The following is a 20,324-nucleotide window of genomic DNA, read 5'->3' as shown; positions in this document are numbered from 1 at the left end:
GGGCCTAAACCCACAAACTGAGAACTCTTCTCAGCAGGCCTCAGCATCCTTAAAATCATTTGCAAACTATTCCACGTCATTTTGAGTTTACTTTAAATCCGAAAAACTACCTTTGTTTAATCGTCCGTATCTCTGGAACCGTTTGGGCTGAAAGCTTGGGATCTAAGCTTTCCAACAAGCCTAGAACCAACTTGCTACTCCTTTTTATATACTGTTGACGCAATCACGATTCACGCACTCGCGAAATTTACCGCGATTTGCGATTTTGGCTCAATTTCTCCACTTGTCAAAATAGCAGCTCCATTCTTTCTTTTGTTAAAATCCGTTGCAACTTGGTAATAACTCATAGAGCATTGCTAAAGTGAGCCTGAACTAATACCAACACGCATCTCCCACTCACCCTGAATCTCTAGAGGGAATTAAAATCAGTTGGCACATTTTCCCATCCATTGCCATCACATTTAAAAGCATTTTGGGCCTGTGTTTCAAACTCCTACCTGTTTCCTCTAAGCTTGCTGGGGGGGAACTGAATTTCGTATTGTATTTGATTGCATTCCTGAGAACTGTGTGCTCCTCTTTCCATCTCCTTCCATTTCTTACATTGCATAGGGGAGGGGGGTGAATTGCCAGAGAAAAAGTGATTATCTTATCTTTTGCTAAAATCATATCAAGTATTTCTGTACTGCATTTTATTCCTCATTGCTTTTCCCTTGAAATCATAAAAGTATTTTTGCTACTTTATCCATCCTATATTAACTCCTCATTGATTGTAAAGAATTGTGCTAGTGCCAGATTACCCATTGTTGATCAACATCATATGTCTAAGTGTACTATCAGATATTAATTTATTATAAAGTGTGATATATATATATTGTTTAAATTCTCAAATAAACCTTTTAATTTGCAAAACAAACCTACTTCTTGGCTCAGTGGGTTTAGGGGGATTCTAAGAGGGGGGTGTTATACAAGGGTGGTCATCCAGAGTACTGAACTAGACATAAAAATACATTAATAAGGGTTTTCCTCAGCATCCCAGACTAGGCATTGACTTGGCTGTAGTGTTGATTGAATATCGCTTACAAAAGTGGGGGCTCGAGCCGGGATATTCTGGGCTAGATTTACCATTTGTGCAGATTAATACAGTGTGCCAACTGACCAGATACACATATCCGGTTATATCACCATGCTGTTTTACACTGTGAAAGCACCCCTCAAAGGAACGCTCTAAACGGTCTGTTTTGCAAAATAAAATACAAACTTCTGTAAGTCAGGAAGGAACTCAAATTCCAGAATGACGACCTTGGTAGATATGAAAATAGCCAGAGAGCACTTCTTACATAAGCTATTTGTGAGAGGTGAGTGGACTCATCAGGACCAAACGGTCTGGCTGCAGGCAATCGCGCAACAGGTCACTGAAACAGGGTCAGATACATGGAGAGATCAGGGTCCATTACATGTGGCCCTGAGTGAATTATACATGGCTCCTAAAGTTAAAGATGAACACGACAAGATGGTTAGGATAGTGGCATATTTGTATCTATATATGGGAGCCATGCAGGACAAATGTGCTGAAGGCCAAGATCTGGCAAGTAGGCAACAGTTGGCGTTAGAAAAGGCCCAATCTGACCTGGTCAGGAAAGGGATACCTTAGGCCAGGAAGTCTGCCACTTGAAAAGGAAACTGGAAGAAAATCACCTGGCCCTCCAGGGACTGGGTGACCTCCAAAAAGAACACCAGAACTTGTTAGAGCACACCAGGAGGGTGGAGGATGCTCTGGCAAGAAAGGAGCAGGCCAATAGGGACACAGCTCAGGAGGTAACCCTCCTGCAGCAGAGACTGGCCCAGTACTCCAGGACCAATCAGGAGGCACAGAGAGAAAATGAGGCTCTCTGTCAGCACAATGATAGGCTCCAGCAACAGGTAGCGATGCAGGAGAGACTGATAGAGTCTAGTAAGGCCTTAACTGAGGAACTGAAAGCGCAGGCTCTTGCATTTCAACAGGAAGCAGGGGCGGATAGAGATGAGGTTCGCTGGGAAAGAGAAACTCCTGAGCATAACCTCAGGAGCCCTAGTACTAGAGGCCTTCATCTCTCCCAGTCCCTGGACTCTGCCACCCCCATGTCCCCTCGCGCACATGAGCCCAGGGCCACGGGGATGGCAGATTACTATCCAGCTAGAAGTATGGGGCTCATAGGCCAGTACCTCCCAGGAATGGATGGGCGGGTATCCGGGTATGGGCACCCAAGCACAGTGCAATTTAGTGGGGAACCCCAGGAGAGTAGGCCCATTAAGGGCATCCTGAAAAACCTCTGCCCAGTTAGGTCAGTGGGGGGGATACCCAGCAAATCCTGGTAGCAAGGAGGGATCTGAAGACTCCTCTGAGTGTCACAGGACACAGGAGACCAGGTCCCCACATTCTGCCAGCCATTCCCAGGCTCGCAGAATCCGGGAAAACCTGGAAGATCAGACGGGCACCTCTGGGAGCAGTGCTTCTGAGTCAGAGGATGAATGGACCAGGGTTACCCGAACCAAAAAAGCCAATAAGGCAAAAAGGGCCTTGCTTAAGGACCCATTGAAACAAATAAAGGCAAAAAGGAGTGTCATCACGCCTTATCATAAGAACGCCAAGTATTCTGTTTGGGAACACTTGGAGCTCTATGAGCAAATGATTGAGACTTTCCATTTCAAGGACAGCCAAAGCTGTATTCAATATGTAAAGTGGACCTTCTCACCAGAATACTCCAGTTTCTTTGCGGGGCTGGAGGATCAAAACCATTCAAGGTGGTCCACATACAGGGCGGCCATCTTGAAACATTTTTCTGTGCACAGAAATCCTCAAGAGGCTCACAAGGCAGCCTACAATTTGCAATGTGGGAAGGATCAGGCCCCACAAGAGTTTGTGCAAGAATTAAAGCGTGCTTTTGCGCAGACCACCAGAAGGGTGCGCATGGATAGCAGAGAATTTATGAATACGTTTTTCCATGCCTTACCCAAATACATAATGACCCAGCTCGTGAGAGATTTTCATGAGAAAAGATCTTTAGACTGGGTCATTGAACAGGCTACCCGGATCTATGAGGTGCAGAAGCCCATCGAAAATAAAAATAATGCGCCGAAAAACCCCAAAACCAATAGCACCCCTGCTGCTGCCAAGGTGGCAGAGGTAAAGGTTGCCCCGTTTTTGATTTGGAGATGGGGGGGCCTAAAAACCTGCCTGCACCAAAGAATTCACAGCCCAGAAGGCCCTCGGGCCAGTCACAGACAGGGAGTCTAGGAGGTAGTCCCACAAATGGGGTCCCCCGCTCCCCTGATTATGTAAGTCCCCGCTACAAGGGAAACCGACCCATCCTGGGTTATGTGTGGACTCCTCCAGCTCAAGGGGGGGGATCCAGCCAAGCGCCTAACCCGGGGAACTTCCCTCCTAACTTCTCCCAGGAGGGCAGAAATTCACCAAATCCTGGGCAGAACTTTTTTCCCAGGTATCCACCCAATTTCCAACCCCAAAACCATCCTTCCTTCTTTCTCCAATTCCCTGAGCCCAGACAACCTAATCCGGGAGAGGGGAGGCCAAGGGTGGAGGGGTACCCAAATCTTCCCAATCCGGGGTATTACCAGAGAAGGGATAGCTACCCTTCCCGGGATCAGCCCAGGGGAGAAAATAGAGCCCCGTATCAGCCTGAGCGGGTTTCACAACTTGAGCGGCAGGTCCAAAATATGGCACGGGATCTGGGTCACATACTGAGGGCTCAACAGAACCCTCAGATGAGCATGCCACCGCAGAATGCCCCAAACTCTGGACCTGGTGCTCCAGAAGAATGACGGGGGCAGCACCCCGATAACCCACCGGTTCCCATGGAGGAGGCACAAGGGGAAGGGGTGTGTAAAGCCTTGGAGGAAGCTTCCTTCCCAACTTGTAAACAGCTCCTGGAAAACCAGGAACCGGAAACAAAATCTCCTGCCCCTGAAAGTCTGCCACCCAAGGAGCAGAGAGGAGGTAGGAGAAACAAAGGACCCAAACAGACCCACTTTGTGGAGGAGGTACAGGTCTTCCAATTTGAGGGAGGGGGATCCTCAGAAGATCCTGGGAAAAGGATCTTCTCCTTCAGAGATGGGGGAACTCCTCCCAAGGAAAAATGGGTCCCAAGGGATTCCAATCCAGACTGGGGAGATGTGGAGACTGAGCTACCGCCGCCCATCATCTCATCCCAGAACCGACAATACCAAAATCCCCTGGTTCAAACCCATCCTGGTGACTGCCTCCAAAAAGGGGGGGGGGCTTCCCAGAACCGGAACCAGGGGAACCCACAATGGCTCTGATCTCCAGTTGCCAACTTTTTCTTTCAGATTCCCAAGGCTCTCCACAGAATTCTGCCCAAATCTCTTCGCTAGCAATGTCCAAGACCAGAAAGTTCGCCCACCAGTTGTCCAAAAATGTGCATTATCTGTGTCCCCTTGAGGAGAAGGAGGGAAGATAATATGCCCCGGTACAAGTACAGGGGCAGGTCTGTCAGAGCACTCTGGTCCTAGGCGCAGGAGCGACGCAGTACCAACCACCCCCACTATGGTCGTGGAGCCTGCAAGTCGAAGCTTACGCAGGCTACCCGGACCAGAGCAGGGAAGGAGGGTTAGGGTCTTGTTGATTGGATAGGTTGGGGGGATATTAGGAAAACCGGATTGAGGATTGGGTAGTGGTTGTGGATAGGACGGGGAATTTAGGGGAAAGGGTTGATTGTTGCACGCCTTCAATTGTACTTGGTACCAAGTAGCTATTTACACTCCACTTCCACATAGTCAGACTGAGGCCCACTGATTAATTCTACATACTAGTCAAAACCATGCACCTAGTTTTGTGCACAACTAATTAGCATTTTCAGCATGCACACTTAGCTCTGGTTTTCAGTGTCCTGTCCGTGATGAAGCCGTCAAGTCTTGTGGCAGGTCCGTAGTGTTCAGTGCTGGTCCAAGAAGCTAAAAGAAATAACACGAGTTAGGGTTTTGCCTCTGCATTCCCATAACCTTCTCATTCATTCCTCACACACATACAAACACACAACATTCTTGTTGCCACCCGAGCTCAAATCACGGGCTTTTCAGTGTGCCCAAGTTCGCCACTTTTCTGAGGCTTCTCCACTAGTTCCTGATGTGGAAAAAATGCCGTTATTTAACTTCCACAGGGGTCTTCCTTCTGACCGCCGCGGAAACTTTTGCCACGTGTGTTTTCGCCTCCCGTGCGCCCTGTTCTCCCTGGTCCCAGGAGGCGGGAACACACGTTCAAGCCTTTCGTACGCTCCGCTCCCCACAACAGATTGGCGGGGCGTCTAAGATACACGCCCACTTATCTTTTCGGTAGGCACAGGGGCTAGGAATGGGCGGGCTAAAGCCCCCTGCGCTTCTCCCCGATCCCTCTGATTCCCAAGATGGATTTAAGAACTTATCTTGCAGGAGCGAGGGGCCGAACTGCTTCTCCGGCGGGGCGGGGCCCCTCGCGAGTGCTTCTGGAGGAGCTGGGCTCTGCACGTCCTCCCCTTCCGAAGTCTCAAGCGCAAGCCCCGTGCCTCGGGGCTTGCGCATGCGCGTTGACGAGCCACACCCTGCTGGACTCCTGATTGGCCCGCGGCGCCCCCGAGCATGCTGGGAATTGTAGGCAGGAGACTGCTTCTGCTGGGAACTGTAGTCTTTGAAGGCTGCTTTTCTGCAGAAGGGGCACAGCAGCCTTTTAAATGGATACACTTTTTTGGGAATACCTCATACACTCATCACAGCCCCCACCATGCCCCTCTGCACCCCCTGCCTAGGTCTGGTCTTGGCTTTGGCCCTGACAGCACTCCCCCTCCCACGGAAGGTAAACCCTCCGGGTTTATCTGGATAATTCTTATGGAAAGTGCGCAACAATCTTGGAGCATGAACGTGATGTGAGGGCTCCCACGAGCGCTCTTCAGGTCCATACCCCACCCAGTCCACTAAATAATACAATTGGCCATTGGCGCCTATTTTGGAGTTTAAAATTGCACGTACTTCATATTCAGGTTCTCCGTGAACCATTATCGGGGGGTTTTTCTTGATGGGAGCTCCATACGGGGCAGGTTTTAGCAGGGACGTGTGGAACGTGGGATGAATTTTCATTTGGGATGGTAATTCCAATCGAACTGCAACTGGATTCACAATTCTTACAATTGGGAAAGGGCCTAAGTAACGGGGCTGTAATTTTTTGGGACCATCCAATCGAATATTGCGGGTGGAAAGCCACACTTTGTCACCCACACGATAAGAAGGACCGGTACGGCGCTTTTTGTCTGCATAATACTTATAAGAGTGTTTTGCTCTAACGAGATTACCCTGTACCTCCTTCCATACTTGCTCAATTTCAATTCGCTGTCCCGCTAGTGTGGGCAATTCCACTTCTAAGGACGGGACAGCTACAGGAAGAATATGTGGATGTCGTCCATAAAGACAGTAAAAGGGAGTTTTCTTTGTGGACATGTGTACGGCATTATTGTAGGCTAGTTCAGCTAACCAAGTATGCTGGACCCAAGTGGTTTCTCTGCTTGCAGCGAAGCAACGCAAGTATTGCTCGAGCCCCTGATTCACACGCTCAGTTTGGCCGTCGGTCTCGGGATGGTACCCGGATGACAAATGGATTTCCATCCCAATAATCTTACAAAATTCACGCCAAAATCGTGAGGTAAATTGTGGGCCTCTGTCGGTAATAACATGGTGTGGAAGCCCGTGTAGGCGAATGACGTGTTGCAGGAAGAGTTCCGCAATTGCACTAGCGGTTGGGACCCCCTTACAAGGAATAAAATGGGCCATTTTAGAAAAGGTATCTACTATAACCAATATCGAAGTGTGACCTTGTATAGGCGGGAGATCCACAATGAGGTCCATGGTTACAGTGTGCCATGGTACGTCCGGAGTTGGTAAGGGACGCAGAAGACCCGCAGGTTTTTGGTGACTGGCCTTATTACGGGCACAGATGTCACACTTCAATATGTGTTGTTGAACATCCTGTCGCCACTTTGGCCACCAAAAATATCTAGCCACCAGTTCTTGTGTTTTTGATCTTCCCGGATGACCTACAAGGGATGAATCATGACACCACGACATGGCCTTTTCTCGGAGTGCCGTAGTAGGCAGATACAGTGCATGAGCGTGGTAGGGAAGCCCTGCAAGAATTAAGTTCCGAGGGTCCTGTTTGCACCAATGGTGCAGTTCTTGCATAGAGATTTCTTTCTGAATGGCTTCAAAGAAGTCAGAGGTCGCTCCAATAATGTGAGCTGGAGGGATTATGGACTGGGGCATGGGATTCGCCTCTCGAATTGTCGGCTCAGGATAGCGTGATAAGATGTCAGCTTTCTGGTTGCTGTTTCCGGGCCTATATGTGATGATAAAATCAAACTCCGCGAAATACATGGCCCAACGCAACTGACGCGGGCTCAGGGTCTTGGCGGTTTTGATAAATTGTAGGTTTCGATGGTCTGTGATTACTGTTATCGTATGACGTGCTCCCATCAGATAGTGCCGCCATTCACTAAATGCTGATTTTATTGCCAAAAGTTCTCGATCTGCGATGATATAATTCACCTCAGCTGGCAGCAGCTTCCTTGAATAATAGGCCACCGGATGTAATAAACCTGTCGTGAGATCCCTTTGAGACAGAACGGCCCCCAGAGCATAACTGGAGACGTCCGTTTCAACCACAAACGGTCTGGACAAGTCTGGGTGTTTTAGTACCGGAACGTCGGTGAAGGCTTTTTTGAGCCGATTGAAACCCTGTTCGGCTGAGGCATCCCAAACAAACGGGCAACCCTTACGAAGAAGCTTCGTGATTGGAGTAACCAATGCTGAAAAATTCTGAACAAAGCGTCTGTAGAAGTTTGCAAACCCTAGAAAGGATTGTATATCCTTTACATTAGCCGGAGGTGCCCAATCCAAAATTGCCTGCACCTTTTTGGTATCCATTTGTACGCCGGTTGGGGTTAGGAAATAACCTAAGAACTCTACAGTGGTACGATGAAATTCGCACTTTTCCAGTTTTGCGTAGAGGTGATGTTCTCGCAATTTCTGCAATACCGCACGTACATGTTGGACATGTTCCTGGAGGCTACTGGAATAGATGAGGATATCATCGATGTACACCACGGCACATATGTCTAAATATTCTCGGAGTACCTCATCCAGGAAGTGTTGGAAGGCGGCGGGGGCGTTACAGAGGCCGAATGGCATGACCTGATATTCATACAATCCGAACTTGGTTCGGAAGGCGGTCTTCCACTCGTCTCCATCTCGCACCCGTACCAGGTGGTATGCGCCTCGAAGGTCCAACTTGGTATAGATGACCGCATCCCGAACTTGGTCAAGAAGTACAGGGATTAAAGGGAGCGGATAACGGTTTTTAATGGTTATCCGGTTCACTCCGCGGTAATCAATACAAGTCCGGAGCTCCCCGGACTTCTTCGGTACGAAGAACAGAGGTGACGAAACCGGAGAATTAGAGTGCCGAAGGAAACCACTCTTGAGGTTGGATGCTATATATTCCCGGAGGTGGTCATTTTCAGCCTCGGTCAAAGCGTAGATGCGGCTGCATGGCAATACCGCTCCTGGCTCCAGGTCTATCCGGCAATCAAAGGGCCGGTGTGGAGGTAAAGACTCGGCAGCCTGTTTATTAAACACGTCCACAAAATCGGCATATTCTTGGGGCAGATCTTCAGGACGTACCTCTGGTTGACAATTAGCAATGCTGATGGAGTGTAAGCCCGGCAAAGCCTTTTTAAAACAATGTTCTCTGCAAAATGGAGAATTCAGGTCAATCGACCCTGAGGTCCATTGAATGTGAGGGTCATGCTTTTTTAACCATGGCAATCCCAGGATAAGCCCGAATTGCGGGGCGGCAATAATGTCAAAGGCAATCTTTTCTGTATGCCCATCTCACCAGTGAAGGATCATAACACAGGTACTATGGGTAACGGGACCTGAACTAAGGGGAGTACCATCTACTGCATGTACCAGTTCAGACTTGGGTTTACATTGCACCGGAATTCCTAAAGTACCCACGAACTGGGCATCGATGAAATTGCCAGTCGCACCCGAGTCAATCAACAGTGTAACCCCTTTCTTCTTTGTCAGGAACTCTAGGTAACCCTTCTGGGTGATATATGGGCCATGATTCGAATAGCCTGCAATTGGGGCCCTGCTAACTAGGCTCAACCGGGTGACCCCCACTACCGGCGAGCCGAGGCGTTTCCCTGGGTTTTTGGTTTGGCAGGGCATTCGCGAACGAAATGCCCAGCCTTACCGCAATACATACAGACCCCGTCTTTTCTTCTCTGTTCTTTCTCTTCTTTTGTTAGGGGGCCCCGGATCGAGCCGATTTGCATCGGCTCATCCCCCTCAGATTTGTCCACCGTCCCTCGAGATCCTTTATGTTGGTCTAACCGTGGTACAGGGCGGAATTCTCCTCTTCTCTTATCGCCTCGCCTTTCCGCCAAGCGGTGGTCGAGACGCAAGGCTAGATTAATCATATCCGAACACTCTCTTGGCTGTGGGTCAACCTGAGCTATAAGATCCTTTAACTCATCTTTCAGTCCCTGATAAAATAGGGACATCCTTTTTTCTCTGGGCCACTCGGCTTCTGCCACTAGCCGGTTGAACTGCGTGACATAAGTCACCAGTTCCCTATTGCCTTGTCTTAAACTCAGCAATTCCCGATCTTTACAGAGGGTGGCTGCCTGTCGATTAAAGATTTTCTCAAATTCCCCAAGGAACTCATCCCAGTCATACAAGACAGCATCGTCTTTTTGAACTAAAGGATTCGCCCAAGAGGCGGCGTCCCCTGTAAGGTACGATATCACAAAGGCAGTACGTGCTTGAGCAGACCGAAAGGCTGACGCCTTGGTGAGGAAGTGGAGACGACACTGGGTCAAAAACGTAGAGAATTTCTGCGGATCCCCTGCATATCGCTCTGGAGGTGCAAGAGGGACTATGGCTTCCGGGGTTACATGTACCTGTAACGGGGTAGACGGTTGACCCGGCAAGGGCGATGCTTGGGCTGCTAGACTCCGTACTTGCGCAGACAAGATAGCGTATTCTTGCCTGGATGCGGCTAACTCCCCTTGCAAATCCTGCAAGGCTTTAGCAATCTCTTCCATGACTGTTATGAGGGTTGGCTGTGCCGCTCAGGCGCCTGGAAAATACGTGGGCTTGCGCTTCTGTCAGAGCACTCTGGTCCTAGGCGCAGGAGCGACGCAGTACCAACCACCCCCACTATGGTCGTGGAGCCTGCAAGTCGAAGCTTACGCAGGCTACCCGGACCAGAGCAGGGAAGGAGGGTTAGGGTCTCGTTGATTGGATAGGTTGGGGGGATATTAGGAAAACCGGATTGAGGATTGGGTAGTGGTTGTGGATAGGACGGGGAATTTAGGGGAAAGGGTTGATTGTTGCACGCCTTCAATTGTACTTGCTACCAAGTAGCTATTTACACTCCACTTCCACATAGTCAGACTGAGGCCCACTGATTAATTCTACATACTAGTCAAAACCATGCACCTAGTTTTGTGCACAACTAATTAGCATTTTCAGCATGCACACTTAGCTCTGGTTTTCAGTGTCCTGTCCGTGATGAAGCCGTCAAGTCTTGTGGCAGGTCCGTAGTGTTCAGTGCTGGTCCAAGAAGCTAAAAGAAATAACATGAGTTAGGGTTTTGCCTCTGCATTCCCATAACCTTCTCATTCATTCCTCACACACATACAAACACACAACATTCTTGTTGCCACCCGAGCTCAAATCACGGGCTTTTCAGTGTGCCCAAGTTCGCCACTTTTCTGAGGCTTCTCCACTAGTTCCTGATGTGGAAAAAATGCCGTTATTTAACTTCCACAGGGGTCTTCCTTCAGACCGCCGCGGAAACTTTTGCCACGTGTGTTTTCGCCTCCCGTGCGCCCTGTTCTCCCTGGTCCCAGGAGGCGGGAACACACGTTCAAGCCTTTCGTACGCTCCGCTCCCCACAACAGATTGGCGGGGCGTCTAAGATACACGCCCACTTATCTTTTCGGTAGGCGCAGGGGCTAGGAATGGGCGGGCTAAAGCCCCCTGCGCTTCTCCCCCGATCCCTCTGATTCCCAAGATGGATTTAAGAACTTATCTTGCAGGAGCGAGGGGCCGAACTGCTTCTCCGGCGGGGCCCCTCGCGAGTGCTTCTGGAGGAGCTGGGCTCTGCACGTCCTCTCCTTCCGAAGTCTCAAGCGCAAGCCCCGTGCCTCGGGGCTTGCGCATGCGCGTTGACGAGCCACACCCTGCTGGACTCCTGATTGGCCCGCGGCACCCCCGAGCATGCTGGGAATTGTAGGCAGGAGACTGCTTCTGCTGGGAACTGTAGTCTTTGAAGGCTGCTTTTCTGCAGAAGGGGCACAGCAGCCTTTTAAATGGATACACTTTTTTGGGAATACCTCCTACACTCATCACAGCCCCCACCATGCCCCTCTGCACCCCCTGCCTAGGTCTGGTCTTGGCTTTGGCCCTGACAGGCAGGGTACAATTTTGGCACTGGTGGACACTGGATCCCAAGCTACCCTTCTGTCCAAAAGAGCCTTTGATGAACTAAATGCAGGAAGGGGGGAGAATTACCGTATTCCTCTCACCTCTCTTCCTGGACAACTGCAGAACTTTGACGGGAAGGAAATTCCTGTTGAGGGGACTGCAGACTTGGACATTAAAATTGGGCGACACAAGGTGAAACACCCGGTCATAGTAGTGACTCCAGAGGGCACCCCTTGTTTACTAGGGAATGACCTCCTGAGAAGGTTGTCACCCCTAATAGATTGTGTAAACAAGGTCCTCTGGACCCAGACTAGCCGACCAATAAAATTAAAACAGAGTGTCAACCATGTTAGTTTAAACGGCACCTGCCACATGGTTGAACAAAAATCTGACCAAGTAGAATTTCACTTCCAGAACAATCAGATTCCAGATGTGACAGTAATAGCAGTAGGACAACAGACTGTTGATGGGGGGTCCTCTCTATTTCTGAAAATCAACCTTCCTTCCAGTTTAAGGTGGTATTCCACACTGGAAGGAAACACCCTGAAATTCTTTACTAATCCACAATCAGAAGCTCCCACCCCTATAGTCCAGAAAGATGTGAAGTCAGCTCAGAGCCTGGCTGATATTCAGCAAATTGGAGAGCAGTTGTTCATCCCTGTTCAGTTAAATGATGGGAAGGACTCTGTTCTCGCTCGAGTGTGTGTGAACAACGGTAAGAGCTTCATCAGCGAAGCCATGTTCCGCCAACTCCCAAAAGATCCAGCCATTCCCACAGTCAAACTGATAGACAAATGGGAAATGGACCTGGAAGCACCTAATTCCACACATCTCCTGCCAAGCAGGTGTATGCTCAAAATCTCCATTGGCAACAAGAGCATAGTCCATAACTGTTGGGTCGTGCGAGACGTCACTGCCGCCTTTTACTTAGGCAGTGACATTCTCAATCGCTTTGCCATTAGTTTGGACCTAATAAACTTCAAAGCTTGGTCCCGATTAGCAGATAATCCCATGGACTTTGATGATTCAGAAAAAGCATTTAGGTCAGCTCAATTGCTACCTTATGCAGTTGAAATTCAGATTAAGGAGGAAGTCACCATCACAGAAAGGACCTGACTATTCTCCCTGGGAGTGAGAGCTAAAAGAGGACAAAAATTGAAAAACCCTGATGCTTATATTCATCTAAATGCTTCTCTCCAACATCAAGGGTTGGGGTTAAACCCAACACAATTAGTCAACATTGAACATGACACCATTCCAAGAGGTGGATAACAGCGACTTAAAGAGTATTACTCTAGCCGCAGGCACCATTATTGGAATGGCGATTGATGACCGACATTTCTCCATTGATTTAGGAAATGAACTGTTAGGACCAATCCCCAAGGACTGTTTTGACAGTGACAGTGAGGACAATACAACACCAGACAGGATTTTCACCCGGCATGGGAGGAACTTCCTGGTGTACACTTCTTGCCCTTATGGTAAGGAAGATGTGACTTGTGATTTCAGGAGGGATGAGGTGATTTTCCAGGTCCATGAGGGCTGCCTTTCCCACCTGAAGCCTCCAGTCCAAATCAGCACTCTGACCAGGGACTTCTCCACCCAGCTGGAGGAGGCCGCTGAGATAGCCAAACGAGAAGTCTTTCCAGGCTTCAGGTAGATGGTGGAAGAGAGAGTCAACCTAGCTGATGCCTGTGTGACTCTGGAACAGAAGCAAAAATTGAAACAAGTTTTCTTGGATTTCCAAGATCTCTTTGCAGTAGACTCATATGACTGTGGTCGCACCGACATCCACACCACAACAATTCCCACGAACCCTAGAATGACTCCAGTGTTTGTGAAGCAATATCGCTTGCCTCTCGGCCAGTGGAGACTCTGTGCCGACCTTAGGGAGCTCAACAAACGGGTCCATACTTCCCGATGGCCTTTGCCCTACATTGACCAAGGGCTGGCCCAGATTCAGGGGTCACAGGTATTCACAGCAATAGACCTGGCCAATGGATACTGGACCGTGCCTGTCAGTAGGGAGGACCAATACAAACTGGCTTTTACCTTTGGGGGCCAGCAGTACACCTGGACCCGTACTCCCTTCGGATACCTCAACTCCGGCAATTAATTCAACATTTTCCTACATAAGGCCATGCCCGACCTGGGTGCGAGGGGTAACCTGGCTTATGTAGATGATGTCCTCATCAAATGTTCATCTGTGGAGGAACACATAGCGGAGATCTGTTATGTTCTGACACAGTTGAGGGCCGCAGGAGCAAAACTTTCCTTTCAGAAAGCACAGTGGTGTAGAACCCGTGTTAATTTCTTGGGGCATGAGATTACTCCTCAGGGTCTCTGTCCCCAAGAAAAGAAAGTAGAAGCACTCCAGAAACTGAAAGACCCCACAACTCTGCGGGAACTAAGGAGCCTCCTTGGACTGACTAATTACAGCAGAAAGTTCATTGAAGTCTACGCAGAGATCACTAGACCCCTGATTCATCTCTTGAAGGGGGGGTCAAGTGGGAATGGGGTCCAGAACAATCCGAGGCAGTAAGACAACTCAAAAGAAGCCTCTCACAAGCGCCTTGCCTAGCTTACCCTGTCAGAAACAAGGAGTTCTTCCTGGCGACGGGGTTCTCTAATACGTGCTTGACGGCAGTATTATACCAAAAGCATGACAAGGTCAATAAAGTAATCTCCTATGCGAGCAAAACTTTATCCTCTGTGGAGGAAAAATTCAACGATTGTGAGAAGGCACTCCTGGCAACGGTGTGGGCATTGACGAATTACCGCCCGTTTATCCAGGGGGAACACATCATAGTGGAGACTCTACACCAGCCTCTGCAATATCTCCAAAGTGACAGAATCCGGGCCGGAAATGTGAGTAATTCCCGAATTACTTCCTGGATTCTGTCAATGCAAGGCTTTCCTGTGGAGGTCAGATATGGCCAAAACAAGAAGAGTCCCCTCGCGCAAGGTCTGGCTGACTTGCATGATTGTGCCAGAGAAAACTGTCTCGAGGACGAAAGTCTAAAAATCAAGGACAACATGGAGGCATACCTTAATTCCCCACAAAAAGTCTTTGAAGAAGACAAGTGTGAGGGAATGCCCACTGTCTATGTGGATGGATGCTCGTACCATGTTGACAACAACGGGGAGAAAGAACTGGTGGCTGGCGTAGGGAATGCATGGGTGAAGGAGTTCCCAGAACCCTCCGCTGGATACAAAATTGGTCCCCGAAGTAGTCAGGTGGCAGAATTGACGGCTGTGCATCCGGCCATCCTCACTGCTGTCCAGCATCAACTCCACAAACTGGTCATAATCACAGATTCGGATTATGTATGGAACGGGTTCGTGGAGCACCTGGTCAACTGGAAAACCAGAGGCATGTTATGCGCTAATAACAAACCCCTGAAACATGGGAAGTTAATCCAAAATATTGATGATCTGGTCACATCGAATGGGATGACCATCTACTGGAAAAAGATCAAGGGTCAATCCAAAGTAGAGGGACCAGACAAAACTGGAAATGATTTAGCTGATCAGCTGGCCAAAACCGGGGCCATCCAAGGGGATCTAATAGAAATAGAGTCCCTGTTGGGGGAAATCCAGGTCACTGCCATCACTAGGTCCCAGACCAATGCTCACAATGATCTTTCAACTGCACAATGGAGTAAGGAGACCCCTGATGCTGATTTGATTACAGCTCAGAAGGGGGATCCAATAATTGGTAAGTTTTACCAACACATTGAGGACCCTGAGAACTTTCCCCTGACGGATACCGTTTACATTGGGAAAGAGGACCTAAGAGTGTTGATGAAATGTCCAAAAATGTTCCGAATCCAAGACGGTTTGCTGGTAAGGAAATCCAAAGCTGGCCACGATCAGTGGGTGGTTCCTACCTCATTCCGAAGCCTAATGTTAAGTCACGCCCATGATGCGGCCACCGCCGGTCATAGGGGGTTTCACACAACACTGGAAATCTTAAGAGAGGTTGCATACTGGCCACACATGGGGCAGGACCTCGACCAATACTTGAAAGGGTGTCTTGTGTGGGCACAATTTCAGCCATCATCCCTCACACACCGTGCGCCTCTCCAAAAGAGGGGGATGACACTGCCATGGTCAGATTTGCAAATCGACTTTGTAGGCCCTGTAATTCGCTCGTCTAGAGGAAACAAGTACATGTTGACCGTTACATGCTTGTTTACCAAGTGGGTGGAATGTCTCCCAGCCCCAAACTGCAAGGCAGAAACAGCAGCTGCCCTGATGATTAACCACATCTTTTCCCGTTTTGGTCTACCTCAAAGGATTGAGTCAGACAGAGGTAGCCACTTCACCAGTGAAGTAATGACAAAGATGTGGGAGATACTGGGGGTCAAAAGAAAGCTACATATTGCTTACCGGCCAGCTTCTTCTGGAGCAGTAGAATGCTACAACCGGACAATTGTGAGCATATTAAAAAAGTTTGTGGCAGATTCTGGGCCAAGTTGGGATATCCGATTACCTCTGGTCCTAATGGCCATCAGATCTACCCCTTCATCTGCAACTAAAATGTCACCATTTGAGTTGATGACCGGACGCAAGATGGTGCTTCCCAGCATTTGCTCTACAGAACCCAAGAGCAGACACTGATAATTGCCTCCACAACTCATGAGTAAGTGGAGAATTTAAGGAAACACCTGCAGCATGCTTTTGCCTATGCTCAGCCGAATCTAGAAAGATCAGCCGAGAGCATGAAGACCCACTATGATTTAAAAATGACCCGAAAGGAATATAAGGTGGGTGATCGGGTCTATCTATACAATTTCCAAAGGAACCAGGCCAAACAGCAAAAATTCTTGCCTACATGGAAGGGACCGTTTGAAATTATAGACAAGATCTCCCCTGCTGCCTATAAGATCTGCATCCCCAAAGGCAGTCTGGCGGAAGGGGAAGACAAGTGGGTACATATAAATCAGCTAAAGTGTTGCCATCCCAGGCACACTCTGCAACAACTGGAGGAATCCACTGGAATCCCAGAGGGGGTCGCTCCAGAGTAATTCAGTTCCAACCCTAAAATATTCCACATATAGCATGTAAAATTCTGTGATCCTTGTATATATATTTATATGTTCTTGTCTCCTAATTTAAAAAAGAAAATGTATAAGTTCATATTTTCTGATTCATAAAATGTATATGTTCGCCACACCATTAATAGTGGTGAAGAAATGTCTACAAATAGGTATTGCCGCTTTGCTTTATCATCCTAGGAGAGATGAAACAATGGAGACTGACCAAGGAGGACGACCGGGGACCGGGAGCAGAGACCCGAGGGGCCTAGGGTACCGCCCAATCCTCCCATCAGGACCAGCAAGGAGAACTGATTGATCGACTGGAGGGAGGAAAAGATGCTGAACTGTGCCATACATGGAATTGGAAGAAGAGGAGGCGAACATCCTAGATCTTGCGAGTTCCATCAGAGAAAAGACAGAATGGCCATCGCAAGAGGGGGGGCTTGTGGGATGTTTTTACCCATGCATCCAAGCCCTACAGTAAAACTGTGCAGTACTGGCATGGAAAACATCATGATGGCCAGAACTCCCCAGAGAGTGCACAGGGAAAACATGAAGAATAGGCTGCCACCCATTTTTGCCTATGTTGTGAGCACAGGAGGGCACTGCCTAAAACCACCATTGAGCTACGCACACAGTAGCCTGAAACCATTGGGAATGGCAATGCTGATTGCCAAAAGCAACCCAGAACTGTGGGGAATTCATTTTCTTAATCCCAAAAATGGTTGCATTACCAGTAGTCACCACTATCAGAAAGCCAGCGTTTTAAAACCACCAGACTTTTGTGTAAAACTGAACAAATGAAACAAAACCAGACCAAGGAAAGACTTGCTAAGAGGTGGATACAATGTAAAACTATATTCTGAAATGACTTGAAGGGAGTGTAGGGTATTTTGTGGAGATTTGGGGCCTGACGGTATTTTATTACCGCCGAAAAATAACTTAGCAATAATCACTCCTTGTATTCAGATTTGGCCATGTGCAACAATAGTACAGTGGACATGCACTATTTCAGCACCTAGACATGCATATTTGGTATACGTGGTTGGTGGTATTTTGGTGAGCATAATTCCCTTGTTTTATTTGTGGCCCCAATGTCCAGAATCCCTTATCTTTGCTTAGATTTTTCGTGTAATCACTAGAGAGACCTCAGACCTACATTTTAGGAATACCACATTTTTCAGTGTTAGTGTTAGTGTGCCACCATGGGCGATCTCACTGACTTATTTACGACAGAGAGCTATATATGGTAATCTTGTGGTAATTTCCACTACCTTATATACGGTAGAGAGCTATGTTCAGAGAGTCTCTCTTCCCGTTGGCTCATGTACCTCCAACGAGCTATGCTACAGTCACTCACAACTGTTCATACTGAATCTGACATGCACACATCTGTCTTAAAATGACCATTGCACTGTTTAAAATCTCCCCACATCATCAGCATTGTAATGGTAAATAGTAAATACACCACCCGTCTGTTTTCAAATATTTTTCTGTATTATAAAAGTTGCAATTAAACACGATCTCATTCTTTACAGAAATAAATAAAATGGTACAGTAAAAGCATTGTCTATGACACACTGCAAAGAGAGTGGCGGAGAACAGAACTCAAATTGCAACATTAGCATTTGATTAAGGCATGCACAGGAATCCTACACTGACTGCATATTATCGTACCACTCAGCTCCCACACTCCTGTAATTACCTTATCTTTTTAGTTGTTCTCTTTGGCTGCTCTCTTTCTGAATGTGGCTCCCTTGAAGATTAACTCCAGTAAAAAGGAACGCTTGCCTTCTCAAACCGGGGTCATTGCCTGGAATTCTCAGCTTTTGCAGATAGGAATGCCTCAGCCAGTGGAAAGGTCCTTCTTTCAGCTCTCCCCAATCTTGACTGCCCTTCTCCTTTCTCAAAAACCCCCCAGCAAAAGCCTGATCACTCCCTCTAGCATGATACTTGCTATGACGCTGCTCCAATCAGAATTAATCACGCCATCTCCTCCTTCTCTACACAATGGCTCATTTTTATAGTAATACTTTGTAACCAACCGATTTCCTGTTCTTTCGAGCCCATTTGCTTCCTGTAGTTATGTGGACAGGGCAGCAGAGAGAACAGAAAAAAAATGGATGTGCGTTTAAAAGTTCACTTTCAGAATAGGCCTAATTCTGCAGTGGAGACACATTTTTATTAGTGGGTTATGTTTCATTAGTCAGGTTAGTTGTCAGTAAGGTTAGTTATTATTTTCAAATGTGTCTCTCGCACCATAGGCATTTCAGGTGAAAAATAGTGTGCATTTTTGAATGTGCACGTGTACTTTTAACTGTAAAAATAGATTTGCATCTTATATGTTAAAATCGTTTTTGACTGAATGGCCTGTCTTTCCTTGTTAATCTGGTAACACATATAGCAATGCACCGCACCCTTGTGGTGGTGCTGCAAAAAAAAAAATTGCTACCTGTGCAGTAGTGCTGTACTCTGTGCTGTTTGCTACCTGTGTAGTAGTGCTGTACTCTGTGCTGTAACACGCCAAATATCCTTACATACCCTCCTTTTGTTTTTAGAACTTGGCTATAATCCAAGGCAATTCCTAAAAACAATTTGTTCTCTCTTTTTTTCTTTTACAATATAGCAATCCAACAAAATGAATATTCATGTGCATCAATGAAAAATTTGCAATCAACACAGTATTCATCCGAGTTCATTAGTTTACAAAATGTTCTACATTTGCCTTCTCAGTTGAAGTGGCATTACTTTAAGTTTAGATTTTCCAAGTCAATTAAAAACAAAGAAATAAAACAACTAACTAAAACAAATAATTAATATAACAAATTAAAATAAATAATTAAAATAATAAATATGTGGAACTCCATATGTCAGCACTCTTGTCCGCTTCTGATATGTCCCGACCAGTGATGTTATTCGGTTCATTCGAGTACACTTCCATCTTGGCAATCTTAGATCCATAGGAGTCATCCTTTTTAGCATTCTGGTTATCTTGTCTTCACCTCCACCTGGAGGCAGGCATCTTTTGGTCTTCATCCAGGGGACTCCAGGACTCCATCGTCTCTCCCGTGGGCTCTGATCTCGGAACCTCTGACCAAATAATGTTAATTGTCTAAATCAAAATAGAAAATAAACAAATTAAGTACATAGCATAATACTAACTTCATCCTTTTGCCAAAAATAAAACATGCTTGGTAAAAATATTTCATTTTTTTTTTCTGAAATTAAACACAAATTAAAAGAAAACAAGCAGATATTCAATATTTAACACACTTTCTCTCTGCACACCAACCATGAGCTTCCATTATATGTGCATTTATTTATTTATTTATTTATTTATTTATTTATATATTTTTACATATATTACAGTGTTTATGTACCATCATAACAATCAACTTTTTTTTAACTTCTTTGTCACTGCCTCCTGATTACACCCATTTATTTTCTCTTTTTTTTGTTCAAGGGACTTTATCTGTCTCTACATGCTCAAGCTGCCTGATCTCATGTCTGGGATGGCATGGTTTGATTTGATTTACATGGACAAACTGCTCTATTGCTGTTTCACCTTCATTTTTCAAAATTTTATAAACCACAGGAGAGACCTTATCTATAATTCGAAATGGCCCCAGCCAGGCTGCTAGAAATTTAGAATTTTTCTGTTTACTTTTTCCAAAATGAAACTTGTACACCTGATCCCCTACACTGTATTCCTTTACTGATGTCTTTTTGTCATAATAAGACTTTTCACTG

Source organism: Ambystoma mexicanum, chromosome 7p, assembly GCF_040938575.1.
Source record: "Ambystoma mexicanum isolate Mex_15411 chromosome 7p, UKY_AmexF1_1, whole genome shotgun sequence".
Taxonomy (NCBI): Eukaryota; Metazoa; Chordata; class Amphibia; order Caudata; family Ambystomatidae; genus Ambystoma; species Ambystoma mexicanum.
This window is presented reverse-complemented; position numbering follows the sequence as displayed.